The sequence below is a fragment of the Hyla sarda genome, unplaced genomic scaffold, assembly GCF_029499605.1.
Source record: "Hyla sarda isolate aHylSar1 unplaced genomic scaffold, aHylSar1.hap1 scaffold_148, whole genome shotgun sequence".
Classification (NCBI taxonomy): Eukaryota; Metazoa; Chordata; class Amphibia; order Anura; family Hylidae; genus Hyla; species Hyla sarda.
In genome coordinates, this window is record NW_026608112.1 from 315,835 (window position 1) to 343,657 (window position 27,823).

At 46.0% G+C, this 27,823-nt stretch overlaps 12 non-coding genes across 12 annotated transcripts; all 12 read right to left on the reverse strand.

Moving 5' to 3' along the window:
• Window positions 1–1,093: 1,093 nt before the first annotated feature.
• LOC130308377 (U2 spliceosomal RNA) lies at window positions 1,094–1,284 on the reverse strand. Its single transcript, XR_008857357.1, has one exon. It is a non-coding gene; the product is annotated as a U2 spliceosomal RNA (small nuclear RNA).
• Window positions 1,285–3,361: 2,077 nt separating this feature from the next.
• LOC130308378 (U2 spliceosomal RNA) lies at window positions 3,362–3,552 on the reverse strand. The gene has a single exon (XR_008857358.1). It is a non-coding gene; the product is annotated as a U2 spliceosomal RNA (small nuclear RNA).
• Window positions 3,553–5,625: 2,073 nt separating this feature from the next.
• LOC130308379 (U2 spliceosomal RNA) lies at window positions 5,626–5,816 on the reverse strand. The gene has a single exon (XR_008857359.1). It is a non-coding gene; the product is annotated as a U2 spliceosomal RNA (small nuclear RNA).
• Window positions 5,817–7,911: 2,095 nt separating this feature from the next.
• On the reverse strand, window positions 7,912–8,102 carry LOC130308380 (U2 spliceosomal RNA). Its single transcript, XR_008857360.1, has one exon. It is a non-coding gene; the product is annotated as a U2 spliceosomal RNA (small nuclear RNA).
• A 2,107-nt stretch (window positions 8,103–10,209) lies between these two features.
• LOC130308381 (U2 spliceosomal RNA) lies at window positions 10,210–10,400 on the reverse strand. Its single transcript, XR_008857361.1, has one exon. It is a non-coding gene; the product is annotated as a U2 spliceosomal RNA (small nuclear RNA).
• Window positions 10,401–12,508: 2,108 nt separating this feature from the next.
• On the reverse strand, window positions 12,509–12,699 carry LOC130308382 (U2 spliceosomal RNA). The gene has a single exon (XR_008857362.1). It is a non-coding gene; the product is annotated as a U2 spliceosomal RNA (small nuclear RNA).
• A 2,085-nt stretch (window positions 12,700–14,784) lies between these two features.
• On the reverse strand, window positions 14,785–14,975 carry LOC130308384 (U2 spliceosomal RNA). Its single transcript, XR_008857364.1, has one exon. It is a non-coding gene; the product is annotated as a U2 spliceosomal RNA (small nuclear RNA).
• A 2,090-nt stretch (window positions 14,976–17,065) lies between these two features.
• Window positions 17,066–17,256, reverse strand: LOC130308385 (U2 spliceosomal RNA). Its single transcript, XR_008857365.1, has one exon. It is a non-coding gene; the product is annotated as a U2 spliceosomal RNA (small nuclear RNA).
• Window positions 17,257–19,347: 2,091 nt separating this feature from the next.
• Window positions 19,348–19,538, reverse strand: LOC130308386 (U2 spliceosomal RNA). Its single transcript, XR_008857366.1, has one exon. It is a non-coding gene; the product is annotated as a U2 spliceosomal RNA (small nuclear RNA).
• Window positions 19,539–21,619: 2,081 nt separating this feature from the next.
• LOC130308452 (U2 spliceosomal RNA) lies at window positions 21,620–21,811 on the reverse strand. Its single transcript, XR_008857429.1, has one exon. It is a non-coding gene; the product is annotated as a U2 spliceosomal RNA (small nuclear RNA).
• Window positions 21,812–23,917: 2,106 nt separating this feature from the next.
• LOC130308453 (U2 spliceosomal RNA) lies at window positions 23,918–24,109 on the reverse strand. The gene has a single exon (XR_008857430.1). It is a non-coding gene; the product is annotated as a U2 spliceosomal RNA (small nuclear RNA).
• A 2,087-nt stretch (window positions 24,110–26,196) lies between these two features.
• On the reverse strand, window positions 26,197–26,388 carry LOC130308541 (U2 spliceosomal RNA). The gene has a single exon (XR_008857496.1). It is a non-coding gene; the product is annotated as a U2 spliceosomal RNA (small nuclear RNA).
• Between the last annotated feature and the right edge of the window lie 1,435 nt (window positions 26,389–27,823).

A 27,823-nucleotide genomic window follows, 5' to 3' on the forward strand; every position in this document is an offset into this window, starting at 1 on the left:
TTTTCTCCTTTTCGCCTCTTTTCTGGGCGTATTATTCTTCTTTTTCTTCTTTTTTTTCGTCTAATGCATACCCCATCAGTGCAGCAATGCTTATTCAATACCGCCAGCAGATGGAGACACTGGGGGATAATTTTCTAAGGATTTATACTGATTTTTCCTGTCTGAATTTGTCGCACAGAAAGTTGCAGGCCAAATATGTGTGACATTTCTGCGACTTTAGCTTCTAGAGCATTTTTACAACATTATACATAGGTGCTGAATACATAAAAAGCGACTGTTCAGCGACAGACAAGTCGCATCGGCTGAAAGTAGGCCAGAATGTCAGTCCATGTTGGAGCAGGTTTAGATACAGTCTAAAGTATAGATCTCAAAGTCTGTGCACAGAATTTAGCAAGGGCCTCGCACCTTCTGATGTATCAGGTAGGTGCACAATAGCATAGCCTAACCCTCTGTACTTTGGTCTATATTGATGCGGGACATAGACAGCCAGCTGATGACTAATCCATTAGTGCAATGGATGGCTGGAAGCATTTGTCTTTGCCTTTGCAATACCACAGAAGCAATGCATGGTCAATGTACAGCAATGACACACCTGTGTGAACAGCCAGGAGACCCCCCCCCCCCCCCCCCATGTTATGTTACATAGTTACATAGTTAGTACGGTCGAAAAAAGACATATGTCCATCAAGTTCAACCAGGGAATTAAGGGGTAGGGGTGTGGCGCGATATTGGGGAAGGGATGAGATTTTATATTTCTTCATAAGCATTAATCTTATTTTGTCAATTAGGAACATTCAGCACCCACCCGCTATCAAGGCAGCTGCCTATCATGTCATGCCCTACCTGCACAGGTGTGCTGGCTACTCAAATGATCCAATTAAGGAGGCCGTTTAGTCAGCAGCAGCAGAAGTCCTGTGCCTGGACGCTCCAACAGCGGCCAGACACAAGCAGAAGCAGAAGCAGCAGAAGCAGCAGCAGCACCACCTTTTGTTTTTTGGCTGCAGCAGCAGCAAGGCCCACAGGGCTGGCTAGCTGGCTAGCCAGCAAGCAGGTAGCAATGAAAGTAGGAATCTTTCTTTTTAACCCTGTAAGGGGGTGGTGCACTGTACCCGAAGATACTGCCATATCGGGTCAATGCATAGGGCGACGGAAGCAAGCTTCGAAATCGGCCCCCGTTCTCAAAAATCCATTTAATATATGGTCCCCAGATAGGGGACGTATCAGATATTAAACTGATAAGAACAGATACTACACTTGATCTTAGCCAAAAGGCCGAGAAGCGATAACCGTGAAAGGGGCGGGCCCAACAAGGTGCCCTTCATGGGCACTATCACTGCTTGCTGTCAGGGAGGCTGCCAGACAATTTTCCATGCACACTCTGGGCTGGGGGGCAGTCAACCACCAGTACACACAGCAGAACCTAAACCCATACCATTATTGCTAAGCAGCAAGACAGGGGCCCATTGCACTCCCACGGGGCCTTTTTAAATGCAATCCATAACCCGGATTTGCCAGGAACCCTTCTTACTCCTCCTACTTGCATGTGACACTGGGCTTAGGATCTGCATAGGAAACACACACACAAGCACACACCTACCTTTGTTGCCTGCAGATGCCTCCTTGGCTGTCCCCAAACGGTATCAAACCAACACCCACGGGAAGCTGTAAGCATAGAGGACATGCCTGCACCCCATTGGACTTACCTGTGTGGGTTAAACCCGGGTTATTTGACAACCTATGGCGGTGATGGTTCTGCTCAGGCAGAGCAGTGCTGATGCTCCTCATAAAGCTGTCGCTGCTGTGAAGGTTCTAGGTGACATCACAAATCCCTATGGTTACATACACAACAAAGCTGGGTTGTTGTTGTTTACACTCTGCAAGGCCTGTGGAAGTGAGTGACATCATAGCACTGTAGTTCTGAGGGTTCTAGATGGATGCAACAATCTCCTGTTGCTTCTATGAAGGCCATAATAGACGACATCACCAAACAGCTCCATAGTCACATACACAGCAAAGGAGAGATGTTGTTTACACCTAGTGATGTCAGTGGTATTGAGTGACATCACAGCACAGTGCTAAGGCTCCTGGGCCTGGACACAGCAGCGGCTGCAATATCTCAACGGAGAATACGTTTATATATATGTGTGTGTGTGCGCGTATATATATATATATATATATATATATATTTCTCCGCCGAAATCACTTTTAAACCCATTTCCACCTTTTTTTCCCTTCTCTTCCTCTTACTTTTTTTTCAAGTTTTTTTACGTTTTTCTCCTTTTCGCCTCTTTTCTGGGCGTATTATTCTTCTTTTTCTTCTTTTTTTTCGTCTAATGCATACCCCATCAGTGCAGCAATGCTTATTCAATACCGCCAGCAGATGGAGACACTGGGGGATAATTTTCTAAGGATTTATACTGATTTTTCCTGTCTGAATTTGTCGCACAGAAAGTTGCAGGCCAAATATGTGTGACATTTCTGCGACTTTAGCTTCTAGAGCATTTTTACAACATTATACATAGGTGCTGAATACATAAAAAGCGACTGTTCAGCGACAGACAAGTCGCATCGGCTGAAAGTAGGCCAGAATGTCAGTCCATGTTGGAGCAGGTTTAGATACAGTCTAAAGTATAGATCTCAAAGTCTGTGCACAGAATTTAGCAAGGGCCTCGCACCTTCTGATGCATCAGGTAGGTGCACAATAGCATAGCCTAACCCTCTGTACTTTGGTCTATATTGATGCGGGACATAGACAGCCAGCTGATGACCAATCCATTAGTGCAATGGATGGCTGGAAGCATTTGTCTTTGCCTTTGCAATACCACAGAAGCAATGCATGGTCAATGTACAGCAATGACACACCTGTGTGAACAGCCAGGAGACCCCCCCCCCCCCCCCATGTTATGTTACATAGTTACATAGTTAGTACGGTCGAAAAAAGACATATGTCCATCAAGTTCAACCAGGGAATTAAGGGGTAGGGGTGTGGCGCGATATTGGGGAAGGGATGAGATTTTATATTTCTTCATAAGCATTAATCTTATTTTGTCAATTAGGAACATTCAGCACCCACCCGCTATCAAGGCAGCTGCCTATCATGTCATGCCCTACCTGCACAGGTGTGCTGGCTACTCAAATGATCCAATTAAGGAGGCCATTTAGTCAGCAGCAGCAGAAGTCCTGTGCCTGGACGCTCCAACAGCGGCCAGACACAAGCAGAAGCAGAAGCAGCAGAAGCAGCAGCAGCACCACCTTTTGTTTTTTGGCTGCAGCAGCAGCAAAGCCCACAGGGCTGGCTAGCTGGCTAGCCAGCAAGCAGGTAGCAATGAAAGTAGGAATCTTTCTTTTTAACCCTGTAAGGGGGTGGTGCACTGTACCCGAAGATACTGCCATATCGGGTCAATGCATAGGGCGACGGAAGCAAGCTTCGAAATCGGCCCCCGTTCTCAAAAATCCATTTAATATATGGTCCCCAGATAGGGGACGTATCAGATATTAAACTGATAAGAACAGATACTACACTTGATCTTAGCCAAAAGGCCGAGAAGCGATAACCGTGAAAGGGGCGGGCCCAACAAGGTGCCCTTCATGGGCACTATCACTGCTTGCTGTCAGGGAGGCTGCCAGACAATTTTCCATGCACACTCTGGGCTGGGGGGCAGTCAACCACCAGTACACACAGCAGAACCTAAACCCATACCATTATTGCTAAGCAGCAAGACAGGGGCCCATTGCACTCCCACGGGGCCTTTTTAAATGCAATCCATAACCCGGATTTGCCAGGAACCCTTCTTACTCCTCCTACTTGCATGTGACACTGGGCTTAGGATCTGCATAGGAAACACACACACAAGCACACACCTACCTTTGTTGCCTGCAGATGCCTCCTTGGCTGTCCCCAAACGGTATCAAACCAACACCCACGGGAAGCTGTAAGCATAGAGGACATGCCTGCACCCCATTGGACTTACCTGTGTGGGTTAAACCCGGGTTATTTGACAACCTATGGCGGTGATGGTTCTGCTCAGGCAGAGCAGTGCTGATGCTCCTCATAAAGCTGTCGCTGCTGTGAATGTTCTAGGTGACATCACAAATCCCTATGGTTACATACACAACAAAGCTGGGTTGTTGTTGTTTACACTCTGCAAGGCCTGTGGAAGTGAGTGACATCATAGCACTGTAGTTCTGAGGGTTCTAGATGGATGCAACAATCTCCTGTTGCTTCTATGAAGGCCATAATAGACGACATCACCAAACAGCTCCATAGTCACATACACAGCAAAGGAGAGATGTTGTTTACACCTAGTGATGTCAGTGGTATTGAGTGACATCACAGCACAGTGCTAAGGCTCCTGGGCCTGGACACAGCAGCGGCTGCAATATCTCAACGGAGAATACGTTTATATATATGTGTGTGTGTGCGCGTATATATATATATATATATATATATATATATTTCTCCGCCGAAATCACTTTTAAACCCATTTCCACCTTTTTTTCCCTTCTCTTCCTCTTACTTTTTTTTCACGTTTTTTTACGTTTTTCTCCTTTTCGCCTCTTTTCTGGGCGTATTATTCTTCTTTTTCTTCTTTTTTTTCGTCTAATGCATACCCCATCAGTGCAGCAATGCTTATTCAATACCGCCAGCAGATGGAGACACTGGGGGATAATTTTCTAAGGATTTATACTGATTTTTCCTGTCTGAATTTGTCGCACAGAAAGTTGCAGGCCAAATATGTGTGACATTTCTGCGACTTTAGCTTCTAGAGCATTTTTACAACATTATACATAGGTGCTGAATACATAAAAAGCGACTGTTCAGCGACAGACAAGTCGCATCGGCTGAAAGTAGGCCAGAATGTCAGTCCATGTTGGAGCAGGTTTAGATACAGTCTAAAGCATAGATCTCAAAGTCTGTGCACAGAATTTAGCAAGGGCCTCGCACCTTCTGATGCATCAGGTAGGTGCACAATAGCATAGCCTAACCCTCTGTACTTTGGTCTATATTGATGCGGGACATAGACAGCCAGCTGATGACCAATCCATTAGTGCAATGGATGGCTGGAAGCATTTGTCTTTGCCTTTGCAATACCACAGAAGCAATGCATGGTCAATGTACAGCAATGACACACCTGTGTGAACAGCCAGGAGACCCCCCCCCCATGTTATGTTACATAGTTACATAGTTAGTACGGTCGAAAAAAGACATATGTCCATCAAGTTCAACCAGGGAATTAAGGGGTAGGGGTGTGGCGCGATATTGGGGAAGGGATGAGATTTTATATTTCTTCATAAGCATTAATCTTATTTTGTCAATTAGGAACATTCAGCACCCACCCGCTATCAAGGCAGCTGCCTATCATGTCATGCCCTACCTGCACAGGTGTGCTGGCTACTCAAATGATCCAATTAAGGAGGCCATTTAGTCAGCAGCAGCAGAAGTCCTGTGCCTGGACGCTCCAACAGCGGCCAGACACAAGCAGAAGCAGAAGCAGCAGAAGCAGCAGCAGCACCACCTTTTGTTTTTTGGCTGCAGCAGCAGCAAGGCCCACAGGGCGAGCTAGCTGGCTAGCCAGCAAGCAGGTAGCAATGAAAGTAGGAATCTTTCTTTTTAACCCTGTAAGGGGGTGGTGCACTGTACCCGAAGATACTGCCATATCGGGTCAATGCATAGGGCGACGGAAGCAAGCTTCGAAATCGGCCCCCGTTCTCAAAAATCCATTTAATATATGGTCCCCAGATAGGGGACGTATCAGATATTAAACTGATAAGAACAGATACTACACTTGATCTTAGCCAAAAGGCCGAGAAGCGATAACCGTGAAAGGGGCGGGCCCAACAAGGTCCCCTTCATGGGCACTATCACTGCTTGCTGTCAGGGAGGCTGCCAGACAATTTTCCATGCACACTCTGGGCTGGGGGGCAGTCAACCACCAGTACACACAGCAGAACCTAAACCCATACCATTATTGCTAAGCAGCAAGACAGGGGCCCATTGCACTCCCACGGGGCCTTTTTAAATGCAATCCATAACCCGGATTTGCCAGGAACCCTTCTTACTCCTCCTACTTGCATGTGACACTGGGCTTAGGATCTGCATAGGAAACACACACACAAGCACACACCTACCTTTGTTGCCTGCAGATGCCTCCTTGGCTGTCCCCAAACGGTATCAAACCAACACCCACGGGAAGCTGTAAGCATAGAGGACATGCCTGCACCCCATTGGACTTACCTGTGTGGGTTAAACCCGGGTTATTTGACAACCTATGGCGGTGATGGTTCTGCTCAGGCAGAGCAGTGCTGATGCTCCTCATAAAGCTGTCGCTGCTGTGAAGGTTCTAGGTGACATCACAAATCCCTATGGTTACATACACAACAAAGCTGGGTTGTTGTTGTTTACACTCTGCAAGGCCTGTGGAAGTGAGTGACATCATAGCACTGTAGTTCTGAGGGTTCTAGATGGATGCAACAATCTCCTGTTGCTTCTATGAAGGCCATAATAGACGACATCACCAAACAGCTCCATAGTCACATACACAGCAAAGGAGAGATGTTGTTTACACCTAGTGATGTCAGTGGTATTGAGTGACATCACAGCACAGTGCTAAGGCTCCTGGGCCTGGACACAGCAGCGGCTGCAATATCTCAACGGAGAATACGTTTATATATATGTGTGTGTGTGCGCGTATATATATATATATATATATATATATATATATATATATATATATATATTTCTCCGCCGAAATCACTTTTAAACCCATTTCCACCTTTTTTTCCCTTCTCTTCCTCTTACTTTTTTTTCACGTTTTTTTACGTTTTTCTCCTTTTCGCCTCTTTTCTGGGCGTATTATTCTTCTTTTTCTTCTTTTTTTTCGTCTAATGCATACCCCATCAGTGCAGCAATGCTTATTCAATACCGCCAGCAGATGGAGACACTGGGGGATAATTTTCTAAGGATTTATACTGATTTTTCCTGTCTGAATTTGTCGCACAGAAAGTTGCAGGCCAAATATGTGTGACATTTCTGCGACTTTAGCTTCTAGAGCATTTTTACAACATTATACATAGGTGCTGAATACATAAAAAGCGACTGTTCAGCGACAGACAAGTCGCATCGGCTGAAAGTAGGCCAGAATGTCAGTCCATGTTGGAGCAGGTTTAGATACAGTCTAAAGTATAGATCTCAAAGTCTGTGCACAGAATTTAGCAAGGGCCTCGCACCTTCTGATGCATCAGGTAGGTGCACAATAGCATAGCCTAACCCTCTGTACTTTGGTCTATATTGATGCGGGACATAGACAGCCAGCTGATGACCAATCCATTAGTGCAATGGATGGCTGGAAGCATTTGTCTTTGCCTTTGCAATACCACAGAAGCAATGCATGGTCAATGTACAGCAATGACACACCTGTGTGAACAGCCAGGAGACCCCCCCCCCCCCCATGTTATGTTACATAGTTACATAGTTAGTACGGTCGAAAAAAGACATATGTCCATCAAGTTCAACCAGGGAATTAAGGGGTAGGGGTGTGGCGCGATATTGGGGAAGGGATGAGATTTTATATTTCTTCATAAGCATTAATCTTATTTTGTCAATTAGGAACATTCAGCACCCACCCGCTATCAAGGCAGCTGCCTATCATGTCATGCCCTACCTGCACAGGTGTGCTGGCTACTCAAATGATCCAATTAAGGAGGCCATTTAGTCAGCAGCAGCAGAAGTCCTGTGCCTGGACGCTCCAACAGCGGCCAGACACAAGCAGAAGCAGAAGCAGCAGAAGCAGCAGCAGCACCACCTTTTGTTTTTTGGCTGCAGCAGCAGCAAGGCCCACAGGGCTGGCTAGCTGGCTAGCCAGCAAGCAGGTAGCAATGAAAGTAGGAATCTTTCTTTTTAACCCTGTAAGGGGGTGGTGCACTGTACCCGAAGATACTGCCATATCGGGTCAATGCATAGGGCGACGGAAGCAAGCTTCGAAATCGGCCCCCGTTCTCAAAAATCCATTTAATATATGGTCCCCAGATAGGGGACGTATCAGATATTAAACTGATAAGAACAGATACTACACTTGATCTTAGCCAAAAGGCCGAGAAGCGATAACCGTGAAAGGGGCGGGCCCAACAAGGTGCCCTTCATGGGCACTATCACTGCCTGCTGTCAGGGAGGCTGCCAGACAATTTTCCATGCACACTCTGGGCTGGGGGGCAGTCAACCACCAGTACACACAGCAGAACCTAAACCCATACCATTATTGCTAAGCAGCAAGACAGGGGCCCATTGCACTCCCACGGGGCCTTTTTAAATGCAATCCATAACCCGGATTTGCCAGGAACCCTTCTTACTCCTCCTACTTGCATGTGACACTGGGCTTAGGATCTGCATAGGAAACACACACACAAGCACACACCTACCTTTGTTGCCTGCAGATGCCTCCTTGGCTGTCCCCAAACGGTATCAAACCAACACCCACGGGAAGCTGTAAGCATAGAGGACATGCCTGCACCCCATTGGACTTACCTGTGTGGGTTAAACCCGGGTTATTTGACAACCTATGGCGGTGATGGTTCTGCTCAGGCAGAGCAGTGCTGATGCTCCTCATAAAGCTGTCGCTGCTGTGAAGGTTCTAGGTGACATCACAAATCCCTATGGTTACATACACAACAAAGCTGGGTTGTTGTTGTTTACACTCTGCAAGGCCTGTGGAAGTGAGTGACATCATAGCACTGTAGTTCTGAGGGTTCTAGATGGATGCAACAATCTCCTGTTGCTTCTATGAAGGCCATAATAGACGACATCACCAAACAGCTCCATAGTCACATACACAGCAAAGGAGAGATGTTGTTTACACCTAGTGATGTCAGTGGTATTGAGTGACATCACAGCACAGTGCTAAGGCTCCTGGGCCTGGACACAGCAGCGGCTGCAATATCTCAACGGAGAATACGTTTATATATATGTGTGTGTGTGTGCGCGTATATATATATATATATATATATATATATATATATATATATATATATATATATATATTTCTCCGCCGAAATCACTTTTAAACCCATTTCCACCTTTTTTTCCCTTCTCTTCCTCTTACTTTTTTTTCACGTTTTTTTACGTTTTTCTCCTTTTCGCCTCTTTTCTGGGCGTATTATTCTTCTTTTTCTTCTTTTTTTTCGTCTAATGCATACCCCATCAGTGCAGCAATGCTTATTCAATACCGCCAGCAGATGGAGACACTGGGGGATAATTTTCTAAGGATTTATACTGATTTTTCCTGTCTGAATTTGTCGCACAGAAAGTTGCAGGCCAAATATGTGTGACATTTCTGCGACTTTAGCTTCTAGAGCATTTTTACAACATTATACATAGGTGCTGAATACATAAAAAGCGACTGTTCAGCGACAGACAAGTCGCATCGGCTAAAAGTAGGCCAGAATGTCAGTCCATGTTGGAGCAGGTTTAGATACAGTCTAAAGTATAGATCTCAAAGTCTGTGCACAGAATTTAGCAAGGGCCTCGCACCTTCTGATGCATCAGGTAGGTGCACAATAGCATAGCCTAACCCTCTGTACTTTGGTCTATATTGATGCGGGACATAGACAGCCAGCTGATGACCAATCCATTAGTGCAATGGATGGCTGGAAGCATTTGTCTTTGCCTTTGCAATACCACAGAAGCAATGCATGGTCAATGTACAGCAATGACACACCTGTGTGAACAGCCAGGTGACCCCCCCCCCCCCCCCATGTTATGTTACATAGTTACATAGTTAGTACGGTCGAAAAAAGACATATGTCCATCAAGTTCAACCAGGGAATTAAGGGGTAGGGGTGTGGCGCGATATTGGGGAAGGGATGAGATTTTATATTTCTTCATAAGCATTAATCTTATTTTGTCAATTAGGAACATTCAGCACCCACCCGCTATCAAGGCAGCTGCCTATCATGTCATGCCCTACCTGCACAGGTGTGCTGGCTACTCAAATGATCCAATTAAGGAGGCCATTTAGTCAGCAGCAGCAGAAGTCCTGTGCCTGGACGCTCCAACAGCGGCCAGACACAAGCAGAAGCAGAAGCAGCAGAAGCAGCAGCAGCACCACCTTTTGTTTTTTGGCTGCAGCAGCAGCAAGGCCCACAGGGCTGGCTAGCTGGCTAGCCAGCAAGCAGGTAGCAATGAAAGTAGGAATCTTTCTTTTTAACCCTGTAAGGGGGTGGTGCACTGTACCCGAAGATACTGCCATATCGGGTCAATGCATAGGGCGACGGAAGCAAGCTTCGAAATCGGCCCCCGTTCTCAAAAATCCATTTAATATATGGTCCCCAGATAGGGGACGTATCAGATATTAAACTGATAAGAACAGATACTACACTTGATCTTAGCCAAAAGGCCGAGAAGCGATAACCGTGAAAGGGGCGGGCCCAACAAGGTGCCCTTCATGGGCACTATCACTGCTTGCTGTCAGGGAGGCTGCCAGACAATTTTCCATGCACACTCTGGGCTGGGGGGCAGTCAACCACCAGTACACACAGCAGAACCTAAACCCATACCATTATTGCTAAGCAGCAAGACAGGGGCCCATTGCACTCCCACGGGGCCTTTTTAAATGCAATCCATAACCCGGATTTGCCAGGAACCCTTCTTACTCCTCCTACTTGCATGTGACACTGGGCTTAGGATCTGCATAGGAAACACACACACAAGCACACACCTACCTTTGTTGCCTGCAGATGCCTCCTTGGCTGTCCCCAAACGGTATCAAACCAACACCCACGGGAAGCTGTAAGCATAGAGGACATGCCTGCACCCCATTGGACTTACCTGTGTGGGTTAAACCCGGGTTATTTGACAACCTATGGCGGTGATGGTTCTGCTCAGGCAGAGCAGTGCTGATGCTCCTCATAAAGCTGTCGCTGCTGTGAAGGTTCTAGGTGACATCACAAATCCCTATGGTTACATACACAACAAAGCTGGGTTGTTGTTGTTTACACTCTGCAAGGCCTGTGGAAGTGAGTGACATCATAGCACTGTAGTTCTGAGGGTTCTAGATGGATGCAACAATCTCCTGTTGCTTCTATGAAGGCCATAATAGACGACATCACCAAACAGCTCCATAGTCACATACACAGCAAAGGAGAGATGTTGTTTACACCTAGTGATGTCAGTGGTATTGAGTGACATCACAGCACAGTGCTAAGGCTCCTGGGCCTGGACACAGCAGCGGCTGCAATATCTCAACGGAGAATACGTTTATATATATGTGTGTGTGTGCGCGTATATATATATATATATATATATATAAATATATATATATATATATATATATATATATATATTTCTCCGCCGAAATCACTTTTAAACCCATTTCCACCTTTTTTTCCCTTCTCTTCCTCTTACTTTTTTTTCACGTTTTTTTACGTTTTTCTCCTTTTCGCCTCTTTTCTGGGCGTATTATTCTTCTTTTTCTTCTTTTTTTTCGTCTAATGCATACCCCATCAGTGCAGCAATGCTTATTCAATACCGCCAGCAGATGGAGACACTGGGGGATAATTTTCTAAGGATTTATACTGATTTTTCCTGTCTGAATTTGTCGCACAGAAAGTTGCAGGCCAAATATGTGTGACATTTCTGCGACTTTAGCTTCTAGAGCATTTTTACAACATTATACATAGGTGCTGAATACATAAAAAGCGACTGTTCAGCGACAGACAAGTCGCATCGGCTGAAAGTAGGCCAGAATGTCAGTCCATGTTGGAGCAGGTTTAGATACAGTCTAAAGTATAGATCTCAAAGTCTGTGCACAGAATTTAGCAAGGGCCTCGCACCTTCTGATGCATCAGGTAGGTGCACAATAGCATAGCCTAACCCTCTGTACTTTGGTCTATATTGATGCGGGACATAGACAGCCAGCTGATGACTAATCCATTAGTGCAATGGATGGCTGGAAGCATTTGTCTTTGCCTTTGCAATACCACAGAAGCAATGCATGGTCAATGTACAGCAATGACACACCTGTGTGAACAGCCAGGAGACCCCCCCCCCCCCCCATGTTATGTTACATAGTTACATAGTTAGTACGGTCGAAAAAAGACATATGTCCATCAAGTTCAACCAGGGAATTAAGGGGTAGGGGTGTGGCGCGATATTGGGGAAGGGATGAGATTTTATATTTCTTCATAAGCATTAATCTTATTTTGTCAATTAGGAACATTCAGCACCCACCCGCTATCAAGGCAGCTGCCTATCATGTCATGCCCTACCTGCACAGGTGTGCTGGCTACTCAAATGATCCAATTAAGGAGGCCGTTTAGTCAGCAGCAGCAGAAGTCCTGTGCCTGGACGCTCCAACAGCGGCCAGACACAAGCAGAAGCAGAAGCAGCAGAAGCAGCAGCAGCACCACCTTTTGTTTTTTGGCTGCAGCAGCAGCAAGGCCCACAGGGCTGGCTAGCTGGCTAGCCAGCAAGCAGGTAGCAATGAAAGTAGGAATCTTTCTTTTTAACCCTGTAAGGGGGTGGTGCACTGTACCCGAAGATACTGCCATATCGGGTCAATGCATAGGGCGACGGAAGCAAGCTTCGAAATCGGCCCCCGTTCTCAAAAATCCATTTAATATATGGTCCCCAGATAGGGGACGTATCAGATATTAAACTGATAAGAACAGATACTACACTTGATCTTAGCCAAAAGGCCGAGAAGCGATAACCGTGAAAGGGGCGGGCCCAACAAGGTGCCCTTCATGGGCACTATCACTGCTTGCTGTCAGGGAGGCTGCCAGACAATTTTCCATGCACACTCTGGGCTGGGGGGCAGTCAACCACCAGTACACACAGCAGAACCTAAACCCATACCATTATTGCTAAGCAGCAAGACAGGGGCCCATTGCACTCCCACGGGGCCTTTTTAAATGCAATCCATAACCCGGATTTGCCAGGAACCCTTCTTACTCCTCCTACTTGCATGTGACACTGGGCTTAGGATCTGCATAGGAAACACACACACAAGCACACACCTACCTTTGTTGCCTGCAGATGCCTCCTTGGCTGTCCCCAAACGGTATCAAACCAACACCCACGGGAAGCTGTAAGCATAGAGGACATGCCTGCACCCCATTGGACTTACCTGTGTGGGTTAAACCCGGGTTATTTGACAACCTATGGCGGTGATGGTTCTGCTCAGGCAGAGCAGTGCTGATGCTCCTCATAAAGCTGTCGCTGCTGTGAAGGTTCTAGGTGACATCACAAATCCCTATGGTTACATACACAACAAAGCTGGGTTGTTGTTGTTTACACTCTGCAAGGCCTGTGGAAGTGAGTGACATCATAGCACTGTAGTTCTGAGGGTTCTAGATGGATGCAACAATCTCCTGTTGCTTCTATGAAGGCCATAATAGACGACATCACCAAACAGCTCCATAGTCACATAAAACAGCAAAGGAGAGATGTTGTTTACACCTAGTGATGTCAGTGGTATTGAGTGACATCACAGCACAGTGCTAAGGCTCCTGGGCCTGGACACAGCAGCGGCTGCAATATCTCAACGGAGAATACGTTTATATATATGTGTGTGTGTGCGCGTATATATATATATATATATATATATATATATATATATTTCTCCGCCGAAATCACTTTTAAACCCATTTCCACCTTTTTTTCCCTTCTCTTCCTCTTACTTTTTTTTCACGTTTTTTTACGTTTTTCTCCTTTTCGCCTCTTTTCTGGGCGTATTATTCTTCTTTTTCTTCTTTTTTTTCGTCTAATGCATACCCCATCAGTGCAGCAATGCTTATTCAATACCGCCAGCAGATGGAGACACTGGGGGATAATTTTCTAAGGATTTATACAGATTTTTCCTGTCTGAATTTGTCGCACAGAAAGTTGCAGGCCAAATATGTGTGACATTTCTGCGACTTTAGCTTCTAGAGCATTTTTACAACATTATACATAGGTGCTGAATACATAAAAAGCGACTGTTCAGCGACAGACAAGTCGCATCGGCTGAAAGTAGGCCAGAATGTCAGTCCATGTTGGAGCAGGTTTAGATACAGTCTAAAGTATAGATCTCAAAGTCTGTGCACAGAATTTAGCAAGGGCCTCGCACCTTCTGATGCATCAGGTAGGTGCACAATAGCATAGCCTAACCCTCTGTACTTTGGTCTATATTGATGCGGGACATAGACAGCCAGCTGATGACCAATCCATTAGTGCAATGGATGGCTGGAAGCATTTGTCTTTGCCTTTGCAATACCACAGAAGCAATGCATGGTCAATGTACAGCAATGACACACCTGTGTGAACAGCCAGGAGACCCCCCCCCCCCCCCATGTTATGTTACATAGTTACATAGTTAGTACGGTCGAAAAAAGACATATGTCCATCAAGTTCAACCAGGGAATTAAGGGGTAGGGGTGTGGCGCGATATTGGGGAAGGGATGAGATTTTATATTTCTTCATAAGCATTAATCTTATTTTGTCAATTAGGAACATTCAGCACCCACCCGCTATCAAGGCAGCTGCCTATCATGTCATGCCCTACCTGCACAGGTGTGCTGGCTACTCAAATGATCCAATTAAGGAGGCCATTTAGTCAGCAGCAGCAGAAGTCCTGTGCCTGGACGCTCCAACAGCGGCCAGACACAAGCAGAAGCAGAAGCAGCAGAAGCAGCAGCAGCACCACCTTTTGTTTTTTGGCTGCAGCAGCAGCAAGGCCCACAGGGCTGGCTAGCTGGCTAGCCAGCAAGCAGGTAGCAATGAAAGTAGGAATCTTTCTTTTTAACCCTGTAAGGGGGTGGTGCACTGTACCCGAAGATACTGCCATATCGGGTCAATGCATAGGGCGACGGAAGCAAGCTTCGAAATCGGCCCCCGTTCTCAAAAATCCATTTAATATATGGTCCCCAGATAGGGGACGTATCAGATATTAAACTGATAAGAACAGATACTACACTTGATCTTAGCCAAAAGGCCGAGAAGCGATAACCGTGAAAGGGGCGGGCCCAACAAGGTGCCCTTCATGGGCACTATCACTGCTTGCTGTCAGGGAGGCTGCCAGACAATTTTCCATGCACACTCTGGGCTGGGGGGCAGTCAACCACCAGTACACACAGCAGAACCTAAACCCATACCATTATTGCTAAGCAGCAAGACAGGGGCCCATTGCACTCCCACGGGGCCTTTTTAAATGCAATCCATAACCCGGATTTGCCAGGAACCCTTCTTACTCCTCCTACTTGCATGTGACACTGGGCTTAGGATCTGCATAGGAAACACACACACAAGCACACACCTACCTTTGTTGCCTGCAGATGCCTCCTTGGCTGTCCCCAAACGGTATCAAACCAACACCCACGGGAAGCTGTAAGCATAGAGGACATGCCTGCACCCCATTGGACTTACCTGTGTGGGTTAAACCCGGGTTATTTGACAACCTATGGCGGTGATGGTTCTGCTCAGGCAGAGCAGTGCTGATGCTCCTCATAAAGCTGTCGCTGCTGTGAATGTTCTAGGTGACATCACAAATCCCTATGGTTACATACACAACAAAGCTGGGTTGTTGTTGTTTACACTCTGCAAGGCCTGTGGAAGTGAGTGACATCATAGCACTGTAGTTCTGAGGGTTCTAGATGGATGCAACAATCTCCTGTTGCTTCTATGAAGGCCATAATAGACGACATCACCAAACAGCTCCATAGTCACATACACAGCAAAGGAGAGATGTTGTTTACACCTAGTGATGTCAGTGGTATTGAGTGACATCACAGCACAGTGCTAAGGCTCCTGGGCCTGGACACAGCAGCGGCTGCAATATCTCAACGGAGAATACGTTTATATATATGTGTGTGTGTGCGCGTATATATATATATATATATATATATATATATATATATATATATATATATTTCTCCGCCGAAATCACTTTTAAACCCATTTCCACCTTTTTTTCCCTTCTCTTCCTCTTACTTTTTTTTCACGTTTTTTTACGTTTTTCTCCTTTTCGCCTCTTTTCTGGGCGTATTATTCTTCTTTTTCTTCTTTTTTTTCGTCTAATGCATACCCCATCAGTGCAGCAATGCTTATTCAATACCGCCAGCAGATGGAGACACTGGGGGATAATTTTCTAAGGATTTATACTGATTTTTCCTGTCTGAATTTGTCGCACAGAAAGTTGCAGGCCAAATATGTGTGACATTTCTGCGACTTTAGCTTCTAGAGCATTTTTACAACATTATACATAGGTGCTGAATACATAAAAAGCGACTGTTCAGCGACAGACAAGTCGCATCGGCTGAAAGTAGGCCAGAATGTCAGTCCATGTTGGAGCAGGTTTAGATACAGTCTAAAGTATAGATCTCAAAGTCTGTGCACAGAATTTAGCAAGGGCCTCGCACCTTCTGATGCATCAGGTAGGTGCACAATAGCATAGCCTAACCCTCTGTACTTTGGTCTATATTGATGCGGGACATAGACAGCCAGCTGATGACCAATCCATTAGTGCAATGGATGGCTGGAAGCATTTGTCTTTGCCTTTGCAATACCACAGAAGCAATGCATGGTCAATGTACAGCAATGACACACCTGTGTGAACAGCCAGGAGACCCCCCCCCATGTTATGTTACATAGTTACATAGTTAGTACGGTCGAAAAAAGACATATGTCCATCAAGTTCAACCAGGGAATTAAGGGGTAGGGGTGTGGCGCGATATTGGGGAAGGGATGAGATTTTATATTTCTTCATAAGCATTAATCTTATTTTGTCAATTAGGAACATTCAGCACCCACCCGCTATCAAGGCAGCTGCCTATCATGTCATGCCCTACCTGCACAGGTGTGCTGGCTACTCAAATGATCCAATTAAGGAGGCCATTTAGTCAGCAGCAGCAGAAGTCCTGTGCCTGGACGCTCCAACAGCGGCCAGACACAAGCAGAAGCAGAAGCAGCAGAAGCAGCAGCAGCACCACCTTTTGTTTTTTGGCTGCAGCAGCAGCAAGGCCCACAGGGCTGGCTAGCTGGCTAGCCAGCAAGCAGGTAGCAATGAAAGTAGGAATCTTTCTTTTTAACCCTGTAAGGGGGTGGTGCACTGTACCCGAAGATACTGCCATATCGGGTCAATGCATAGGGCGACGGAAGCAAGCTTCGAAATCGGCCCCCGTTCTCAAAAATCCATTTAATATATGGTCCCCAGATAGGGGACGTATCAGATATTAAACTGATAAGAACAGATACTACACTTGATCTTAGCCAAAAGGCCGAGAAGCGATAACCGTGAAAGGGGCGGGCCCAACAAGGTGCCCTTCATGGGCACTATCACTGCCTGCTGTCAGGGAGGCTGCCAGACAATTTTCCATGCACACTCTGGGCTGGGGGGCAGTCAACCACCAGTACACACAGCAGAACCTAAACCCATACCATTATTGCTAAGCAGCAAGACAGGGGCCCATTGCACTCCCACGGGGCCTTTTTAAATGCAATCCATAACCCGGATTTGCCAGGAACCCTTCTTACTCCTCCTACTTGCATGTGACACTGGGCTTAGGATCTGCATAGGAAACACACACACAAGCACACACCTACCTTTGTTGCCTGCAGATGCCTCCTTGGCTGTCCCCAAACGGTATCAAACCAACACCCACGGGAAGCTGTAAGCATAGAGGACATGCCTGCACCCCATTGGACTTACCTGTGTGGGTTAAACCCGGGTTATTTGACAACCTATGGCGGTGATGGTTCTGCTCAGGCAGAGCAGTGCTGATGCTCCTCATAAAGCTGTCGCTGCTGTGAAGGTTCTAGGTGACATCACAAATCCCTATGGTTACATACACAACAAAGCTGGGTTGTTGTTGTTTACACTCTGCAAGGCCTGTGGAAGTGAGTGACATCATAGCACTGTAGTTCTGAGGGTTCTAGATGGATGCAACAATCTCCTGTTGCTTCTATGAAGGCCATAATAGACGACATCACCAAACAGCTCCATAGTCACATACACAGCAAGGAGAGATGTTGTTTACACCTAGTGATGTCAGTGGTATTGAGTGACATCACAGCACAGTGCTAAGGCTCCTGGGCCTGGACACAGCAGCGGCTGCAATATCTCAACGGAGAATACGTTTATATATATGTGTGTGTGTGCGCGTATATATATATATATATATATATATATATATATATATATATATTTCTCCGCCGAAATCACTTTTAAACCCATTTCCACCTTTTTTTCCCTTCTCTTCCTCTTACTTTTTTTTCACGTTTTTTTACGTTTTTCTCCTTTTCGCCTCTTTTCTGGGCGTATTATTCTTCTTTTTCTTCTTTTTTTTCGTCTAATGCATACCCCATCAGTGCAGCAATGCTTATTCAATACCGCCAGCAGATGGAGACACTGGGGGATAATTTTCTAAGGATTTATACTGATTTTTCCTGTCTGAATTTGTCGCACAGAAAGTTGCAGGCCAAATATGTGTGACATTTCTGCGACTTTAGCTTCTAGAGCATTTTTACAACATTATACATAGGTGCTGAATACATAAAAAGCGACTGTTCAGCGACAGACAAGTCGCATCGGCTGAAAGTAGGCCAGAATGTCAGTCCATGTTGGAGCAGGTTTAGATACAGTCTAAAGTATAGATCTCAAAGTCTGTGCACAGAATTTAGCAAGGGCCTCGCACCTTCTGATGCATCAGGTAGGTGCACAATAGCATAGCCTAACCCTCTGTACTTTGGTCTATATTGATGCGGGACATAGACAGCCAGCTGATGACCAATCCATTAGTGCAATGGATGGCTGGAAGCATTTGTCTTTGCCTTTGCAATACCACAGAAGCAATGCATGGTCAATGTACAGCAATGACACACCTGTGTGAACAGCCAGGAGACCCCCCCCCCCCCCCCCATGTTATGTTACATAGTTACATAGTTAGTACGGTCGAAAAAAGACATATGTCCATCAAGTTCAACCAGGGAATTAAGGGGTAGGGGTGTGGCGCGATATTGGGGAAGGGATGAGATTTTATATTTCTTCATAAGCATTAATCTTATTTTGTCAATTAGGAACATTCAGCACCCACCCGCTATCAAGGCAGCTGCCTATCATGTCATGCCCTACCTGCACAGGTGTGCTGGCTACTCAAATGATCCAATTAAGGAGGCCATTTAGTCAGCAGCAGCAGAAGTCCTGTGCCTGGACGCTCCAACAGCGGCCAGACACAAGCAGAAGCAGAAGCAGCAGAAGCAGCAGCAGCACCACCTTTTGTTTTTTGGCTGCAGCAGCAGCAAGGCCCACAGGGCTGGCTAGCTGGCTAGCCAGCAAGCAGGTAGCAATGAAAGTAGGAATCTTTCTTTTTAACCCTGTAAGGGGGTGGTGCACTGTACCCGAAGATACTGCCATATCGGGTCAATGCATAGGGCGACGGAAGCAAGCTTCGAAATCGGCCCCCGTTCTCAAAAATCCATTTAATATATGGTCCCCAGATAGGGGACGTATCAGATATTAAACTGATAAGAACAGATACTACACTTGATCTTAGCCAAAAGGCCGAGAAGCGATAACCGTGAAAGGGGCGGGCCCAACAAGGTGCCCTTCATGGGCACTATCACTGCCTGCTGTCAGGGAGGCTGCCAGACAATTTTCCATGCACACTCTGGGCTGGGGGGCAGTCAACCACCAGTACACACAGCAGAACCTAAACCCATACCATTATTGCTAAGCAGCAAGACAGGGGCCCATTGCACTCCCACGGGGCCTTTTTAAATGCAATCCATAACCCGGATTTGCCAGGAACCCTTCTTACTCCTCCTACTTGCATGTGACACTGGGCTTAGGATCTGCATAGGAAACACACACACAAGCACACACCTACCTTTGTTGCCTGCAGATGCCTCCTTGGCTGTCCCCAAACGGTATCAAACCAACACCCACGGGAAGCTGTAAGCATAGAGGACATGCCTGCACCCCATTGGACTTACCTGTGTGGGTTAAACCCGGGTTATTTGACAACCTATGGCGGTGATGGTTCTGCTCAGGCAGAGCAGTGCTGATGCTCCTCATAAAGCTGTCGCTGCTGTGAAGGTTCTAGGTGACATCACAAATCCCTATGGTTACATACACAACAAAGCTGGGTTGTTGTTGTTTACACTCTGCAAGGCCTGTGGAAGTGAGTGACATCATAGCACTGTAGTTCTGAGGGTTCTAGATGGATGCAACAATCTCCTGTTGCTTCTATGAAGGCCATAATAGACGACATCACCAAACAGCTCCATAGTCACATACACAGCAAGGAGAGATGTTGTTTACACCTAGTGATGTCAGTGGTATTGAGTGACATCACAGCACAGTGCTAAGGCTCCTGGGCCTGGACACAGCAGCGGCTGCAATATCTCAACGGAGAATACGTTTATATATATGTGTGTGTGTGCGCGTATATATATATATATATATATATATATATATATATATATTTCTCCGCCGAAATCACTTTTAAACCCATTTCCACCTTTTTTTCCCTTCTCTTCCTCTTACTTTTTTTTCACGTTTTTTTACGTTTTTCTCCTTTTCGCCTCTTTTCTGGGCGTATTATTCTTCTTTTTCTTCTTTTTTTTCGTCTAATGCATACCCCATCAGTGCAGCAATGCTTATTCAATACCGCCAGCAGATGGAGACACTGGGGGATAATTTTCTAAGGATTTATACTGATTTTTCCTGTCTGAATTTGTCGCACAGAAAGTTGCAGGCCAAATATGTGTGACATTTCTGCGACTTTAGCTTCTAGAGCATTTTTACAACATTATACATAGGTGCTGAATACATAAAAAGCGACTGTTCAGCGACAGACAAGTCGCATCGGCTGAAAGTAGGCCAGAATGTCAGTCCATGTTGGAGCAGGTTTAGATACAGTCTAAAGTATAGATCTCAAAGTCTGTGCACAGAATTTAGCAAGGGCCTCGCACCTTCTGATGCATCAGGTAGGTGCACAATAGCATAGCCTAACCCTCTGTACTTTGGTCTATATTGATGCGGGACATAGACAGCCAGCTGATGACCAATCCATTAGTGCAATGGATGGCTGGAAGCATTTGTCTTTGCCTTTGCAATACCACAGAAGCAATGCATGGTCAATGTACAGCAATGACACACCTGTGTGAACAGCCAGGAGACCCCCCCCCCCCATGTTATGTTACATAGTTACATAGTTAGTACGGTCGAAAAAGACATATGTCCATCAAGTTCAACCAGGGAATTAAGGGGTAGGGGTGTGGCGCGATATTGGGGAAGGGATGAGATTTTATATTTCTTCATAAGCATTAATCTTATTTTGTCAATTAGGAACATTCAGCACCCACCCGCTATCAAGGCAGCTGCCTATCATGTCATGCCCTACCTGCACAGGTGTGCTGGCTACTCAAATGATCCAATTAAGGAGGCCATTTAGTCAGCAGCAGCAGAAGTCCTGTGCCTGGACGCTCCAACAGCGGCCAGACACAAGCAGAAGCAGAAGCAGCAGAAGCAGCAGCAGCACCACCTTTTGTTTTTTGGCTGCAGCAGCAGCAAGGCCCACAGGGCTGGCTAGCTGGCTAGCCAGCAAGCAGGTAGCAATGAAAGTAGGAATCTTTCTTTTTAACCCTGTAAGGGGGTGGTGCACTGTACCCGAAGATACTGCCATATCGGGTCAATGCATAGGGCGACGGAAGCAAGCTTCGAAATCGGCCCCCCGTTCTCAAAAATCCATTTAATATATGGTCCCCAGATAGGGGACGTATCAGATATTAAACTGATAAGAACAGATACTACACTTGATCTTAGCCAAAAGGCCGAGAAGCGATAACCGTGAAAGGGGCGGGCCCAACAAGGTGCCCTTCATGGGCACTATCACTGCTTGCTGTCAGGGAGGCTGCCAGACAATTTTCCATGCACACTCTGGGCTGGGGGGCAGTCAACCACCAGTACACACAGCAGAACCTAAACCCATACCATTATTGCTAAGCAGCAAGACAGGGGCCCATTGCACTCCCACGGGGCCTTTTTAAATGCAATCCATAACCCGGATTTGCCAGGAACCCTTCTTACTCCTCCTACTTGCATGTGACACTGGCTTAGGATCTGCATAGGAAACACACACACAAGCACACACCTACCTTTGTTGCCTGCAGATGCCTCCTTGGCTGTCCCCAAACGGTATCAAACCAACACCCACGGGAAGCTGTAAGCATAGAGGACATGCCTGCACCCCATTGGACTTACCTGTGTGGGTTAAACCCGGGTTATTTGACAACCTATGGCGGTGATGGTTCTGCTCAGGCAGAGCAGTGCTGATGCTCCTCATAAAGCTGTCGCTGCTGTGAAGGTTCTAGGTGACATCACAAATCCCTATGGTTACATACACAACAAAGCTGGGTTGTTGTTGTTTACACTCTGCAAGGCCTGTGGAAGTGAGTGACATCATAGCACTGTAGTTCTGAGGGTTCTAGATGGATGCAACAATCTCCTGTTGCTTCTATGAAGGCCATAATAGACGACATCACCAAACAGCTCCATAGTCACATACACAGCAAAGGAGAGATGTTGTTTACACCTAGTGATGTCAGTGGTATTGAGTGACATCACAGCACAGTGCTAAGGCTCCTGGGCCTGGACACAGCAGCGGCTGCAATATCTCAACGGAGAATACGTTTATATATATGTGTGTGTGTGCGCGTATATATATATATATATATATATATATATATATATATATATATATATTTCTCCGCCGAAATCACTTTTAAACCCATTTCCACCTTTTTTTCCCTTCTCTTCCTCTTACTTTTTTTTCACGTTTTTTTACGTTTTTCTCCTTTTCGCCTCTTTTCTGGCGTATTATTCTTCTTTTTCTTCTTTTTTTTCGTCTAATGCATACCCCATCAGTGCAGCAATGCTTATTCAATACCGCCAGCAGATGGAGACACTGGGGGATAATTTTCTAAGGATTTATACTGATTTTTCCTGTCTGAATTTGTCGCACAGAAAGTTGCAGGCCAAATATGTGTGACATTTCTGCGACTTTAGCTTCTAGAGCATTTTTACAACATTATACATAGGTGCTGAATACATAAAAAGCGACTGTTCAGCGACAGACAAGTCGCATCGGCTGAAAGTAGGCCAGAATGTCAGTCCATGTTGGAGCAGGTTTAGATACAGTCTAAAGTATAGATCTCAAAGTCTGTGCACAGAATTTAGCAAGGGCCTCGCACCTTCTGATGCATCAGGTAGGTGCACAATAGCATAGCCTAACCCTCTGTACTTTGGTCTATATTGATGCGGGACATAGACAGCCAGCTGATGACCAATCCATTAGTGCAATGGATGGCTGGAAGCATTTGTCTTTGCCTTTGCAATACCACAGAAGCAATGCATGGTCAATGTACAGCAATGACACACCTGTGTGAACAGCCAGGAGACCCCCCCCCCCCCATGTTATGTTACATAGTTACATAGTTAGTACGGTCGAAAAAGACATATGTCCATCAAGTTCAACCAGGGAATTAAGGGGTAGGGGTGTGGCGCGATATTGGGGAAGGGATGAGATTTTATATTTCTTCATAAGCATTAATCTTATTTTGTCAATTAGGAACATTCAGCACCCACCCGCTATCAAGGCAGCTGCCTATCATGTCATGCCCTACCTGCACAGGTGTGCTGGCTACTCAAATGATCCAATTAAGGAGGCCATTTAGTCAGCAGCAGCAGAAGTCCTGTGCCTGGACGCTCCAACAGCGGCCAGACACAAGCAGAAGCAGAAGCAGCAGAAGCAGCAGCAGCACCACCTTTTGTTTTTGGCTGCAGCAGCAGCAAGGCCCACAGGGCTGGCTAGCTGGCTAGCCAGCAAGCAGGTAGCAATGAAAGTAGGAATCTTTCTTTTTAACCCTGTAAGGGGGTGGTGCACTGTAAGGGGGTGGTGCACTGTACCCGAAGATACTGCCATATCGGGTCAATGCATAGGGCGACGGAAGCAAGCTTCGAAATCGGCCCCCCGTTCTCAAAAATCCATTTAATATATGGTCCCCAGATAGGGGACGTATCAGATATTAAACTGATAAGAACAGATACTACACTTGATCTTAGCCAAAAGGCCGAGAAGCGATAACCGTGAAAGGGGCGGGCCCAACAAGGTGCCCTTCATGGGCACTATCACTGCTTGCTGTCAGGGAGGCTGCCAGACAATTTTCCATGCACACTCTGGGCTGGGGGGCAGTCAACCACCAGTACACACAGCAGAACCTAAACCCATACCATTATTGCTAAGCAGCAAGACAGGGGCCCATTGCACTCCCACGGGGGCCTTTTTAAATGCAATCCATAACCCGGATTTGCCAGGAACCCTTCTTACTCCTCCTACTACTTGCATGTGACACTGGGCTTAGGATCTGCATAGGAAACACACACACAAGCACACACCTACCTTTGTTGCCTGCAGATGCCTCCTTGGCTGTCCCCAAACGGTATCAAACCAACACCCACGGGAAGCTGTAAGCATAGAGGACATGCCTGCACCCCATTGGACTTACCTGTGTGGGTTAAACCCGGGTTATTTGACAACCTATGGCGGTGATGGTTCTGCTCAGGCAGAGCAGTGCTGATGCTCCTCATAAAGCTGTCGCTGCTGTGAAGGTTCTAGGTGACATCACAAATCCCTATGGTTACATACACAACAAAGCTGGGTTGTTGTTGTTTACACTCTGCAAGGCCTGTGGAAGAGAGTGACATCATAGCACTGTAGTTCTGAGGGTTCTAGATGGATGCAACAATCTCCTGTTGCTTCTATGAAGGCCATAATAGACGACATCACCAAACAGCTCCATAGTCACATACACAGCAAAGGAGAGATGTTGTTTACACCTAGTGATGTCAGTGGTATTGAGTGACATCACAGCACAGTGCTAAGGCTCCTGGGGCCTGGACACAGCAGCGGCTGCAATATCTCAACGGAGAATACGTTTATATATATGTGTGTGTGTGCGCGTATATATATTATATATATATATATTATATATATATATATATATATTTCTCCGCCGAAATCACTTTTAAACCCATTTCCACCTTTTTTTTCCCTTCTCTTCCTCTTACTTTTTTTTTCACGTTTTTTTACGTTTTTCTCCTTTTCGCCTCTTTTCTGGGCGTATTATTCTTCTTTTTCTTCTTTTTTTTCGTCTAATGCATACCCCATCAGTGCAGGCAATGCTTATTCAATACCGCCAGCAGATGGAGACACTGGGGGATAATTTTCTAAGGATTTATACTGATTTTTCCTGTCTGAATTTGTCGCACAGAAAGGTTGCAGGCCAAATATGTGTGACATTTCTGCGACTTTAGCTTCTAGAGCATTTTTACAACATTATACATAGGTGCTGAATACATAAAAAGCGACTGTTCAGCGACAGACAAGTCGCATCGGCTGAAAGTAGGCCAGAATGTCAGTCCATGTTGGAGCAGGTTTAGATACAGTCTAAAGTATAGATCTCAAAGTCTGTGCACAGAATTTAGCAAGGGCCTCGCCACCTTCTGATGCATCAGGTAGGTGCACAATAGCATAGCCTAACCCTCTGTACTTTGGTCTATATTGATGCGGGACATAGACAGCCAGCTGATGACCAATCCATTAGTGCAATGGATGGCTGGAAGCATTTGTCTTTGCCTTTGCAATACCACAGAAGCAATGCATGGTCAATGTACAGCAATGACACACCTGTGTGAACAGCCAGGAGACCCCCCCCCCCCCCCCATGTTATGTTACATAGTTACATAGTTAGTACGGTCGAAAAAAGAACATATGTCCATCAAGTTCAACCAGGGAATTAAGGGGTAGGGGTGTGGCGCGATATTGGGGAAGGGATGAGATTTTATATTTCTTCATAAGCATTAATCTTATTTTGTCAATTAGGAAACATTCAGCACCCACCCGCTATCAAGGCAGCTGCCTATCATGTCATGCCCTACCTGCACAGGTGTGCTGGCTACTCAAATGATCCAATTAAGGAGGCCATTTAGTCAGCAGCAGCAAGAAGTCCTGTGCCTGGACGCTCCAACAGCGGCCAGACACAAGCAGAAGAGCAGCACCACCTTTTGTTTTTTGGCTGCAGCAGCAGCAAGGCCCACAGGGCTGGCTAGCTGGCTAGCCAGCAAGCAGGTAGCAATGAAAGTAGGAATCTTTCTTTTTAACCCTGTAAGGGGGTGGTGCACTGTACCCGAAGATACTGCCATATCGGGTCAATGCATAGGGCGACGGAAGCAAGCTTCGAAAATCGGCCCCCGTTCTCAAAAATCCATTTAATATATGGTCCCCAGATAGGGGACGTATCAGATATTAAACTGATAAGAACAGATACTACACTTGATCTTAGCCAAAAGGCCGAGAAGCGATAACCGTGAAAGGGGCGGGCCCAACAAGGTGCCCTTCATGGGCACTATCACTGCTTGCTGTCAGGGAGGCTGCCAGACAAATTTTCCATGCACACTCTGGGCTGGGGGGCAGTCAAACCACCAGTACACACAGCAGAACCTAAACCCATACCATTATTGCTAAGCAGCAAGACAGGGGCCCATTGCACTCCCCACGGGGCCTTTTTAAATGCAATCCATAACCCGGATTTGCCAGGAACCCTTCTTACTCCTCCTACTTGCATGTGACACTGGGCTTAGGATCTGCATAGGAAACACACACACAAGCACACACCTACCTTTGTTGCCTGCAGATGCCTCCTTGGCTGTCCCCAAACGGTATCAAACCAACACCCCACGGGAAGCTGTAAGCATAGAGGACATGCCTGCACCCCATTGGACTTACCTGTGTGGGTTAAACCCGGGTTATTTGACAACCTATGGCGGTGATGGTTCTGCTCAGGCAGAGCAGTGCTGATGCTCCTCATAAAGCTGTCGCTGCTGTGAAGGTTCTAGGTGACATCACAAATCCCTATGGTTACATACACAACAAAGCTGGGTTGTTGTTGTTTACACTCTGCAAGGCCTGTGGAAGGTGAGTGACATCATAGCACTGTAGTTCTGAGGGTTCTAGATGGATGCAACAATCTCCTGTTGCTTCTATGAAGGCCATAATAGACGACATCACCAAACAGCTCCATAGTCACATACACAGCAAAGGAGAGATGTTGTTTTACACCTAGTGATGTCAGTGGTATTGAGTGACATCACAGCACAGTGCTAAGGCTCCTGGGCCTGGACACAGCAGCGGCTGCAATATCTCAACGGAGAATACGTTTATATATATGTGTGTGTGTGCGCGTATATATATATATATATATATATATATATATATATATATATATATATATATTTCTCCGCCGAAATCACTTTTAAACCCATTTCCACCTTTTTTTCCCTTCTCTTCCTCTTCCTTTTTTTCACGTTTTTTTACGTTTTTCTCCTTTTCGCCTCTTTTCTGGGCGTATTATTCTTCTTTTTCTTCTTTTTTTCGTCTAATGCATACCCCATCAGTGCAGCAATGCTTATTCAATACCGCCAGCAGATGGAGACACTGGGGGATAATTTTCTAAGGATTTATACTGATTTTTCCTGTCTGAATTTGTCGCACAGAAAGTTGCAGGCCAAATATGTGTGACATTTCTGCGACTTTAGCTTCTAGAGCATTTTTACAACATTATACATAGGTGCTGAATACATAAAAAGCGACTGTTCAGCGACAGACAAGTCGCATCGGCTGAAAGTAGGCCAGAATGTCAGTCCATGTTGGAGCAGGTTTAGATACAGTCTAAAGTATAGATCTCAAAAGTCTGTGCACAGAATTTAGCAAGGGCCTCGCACCTTCTGATGCATCAGGT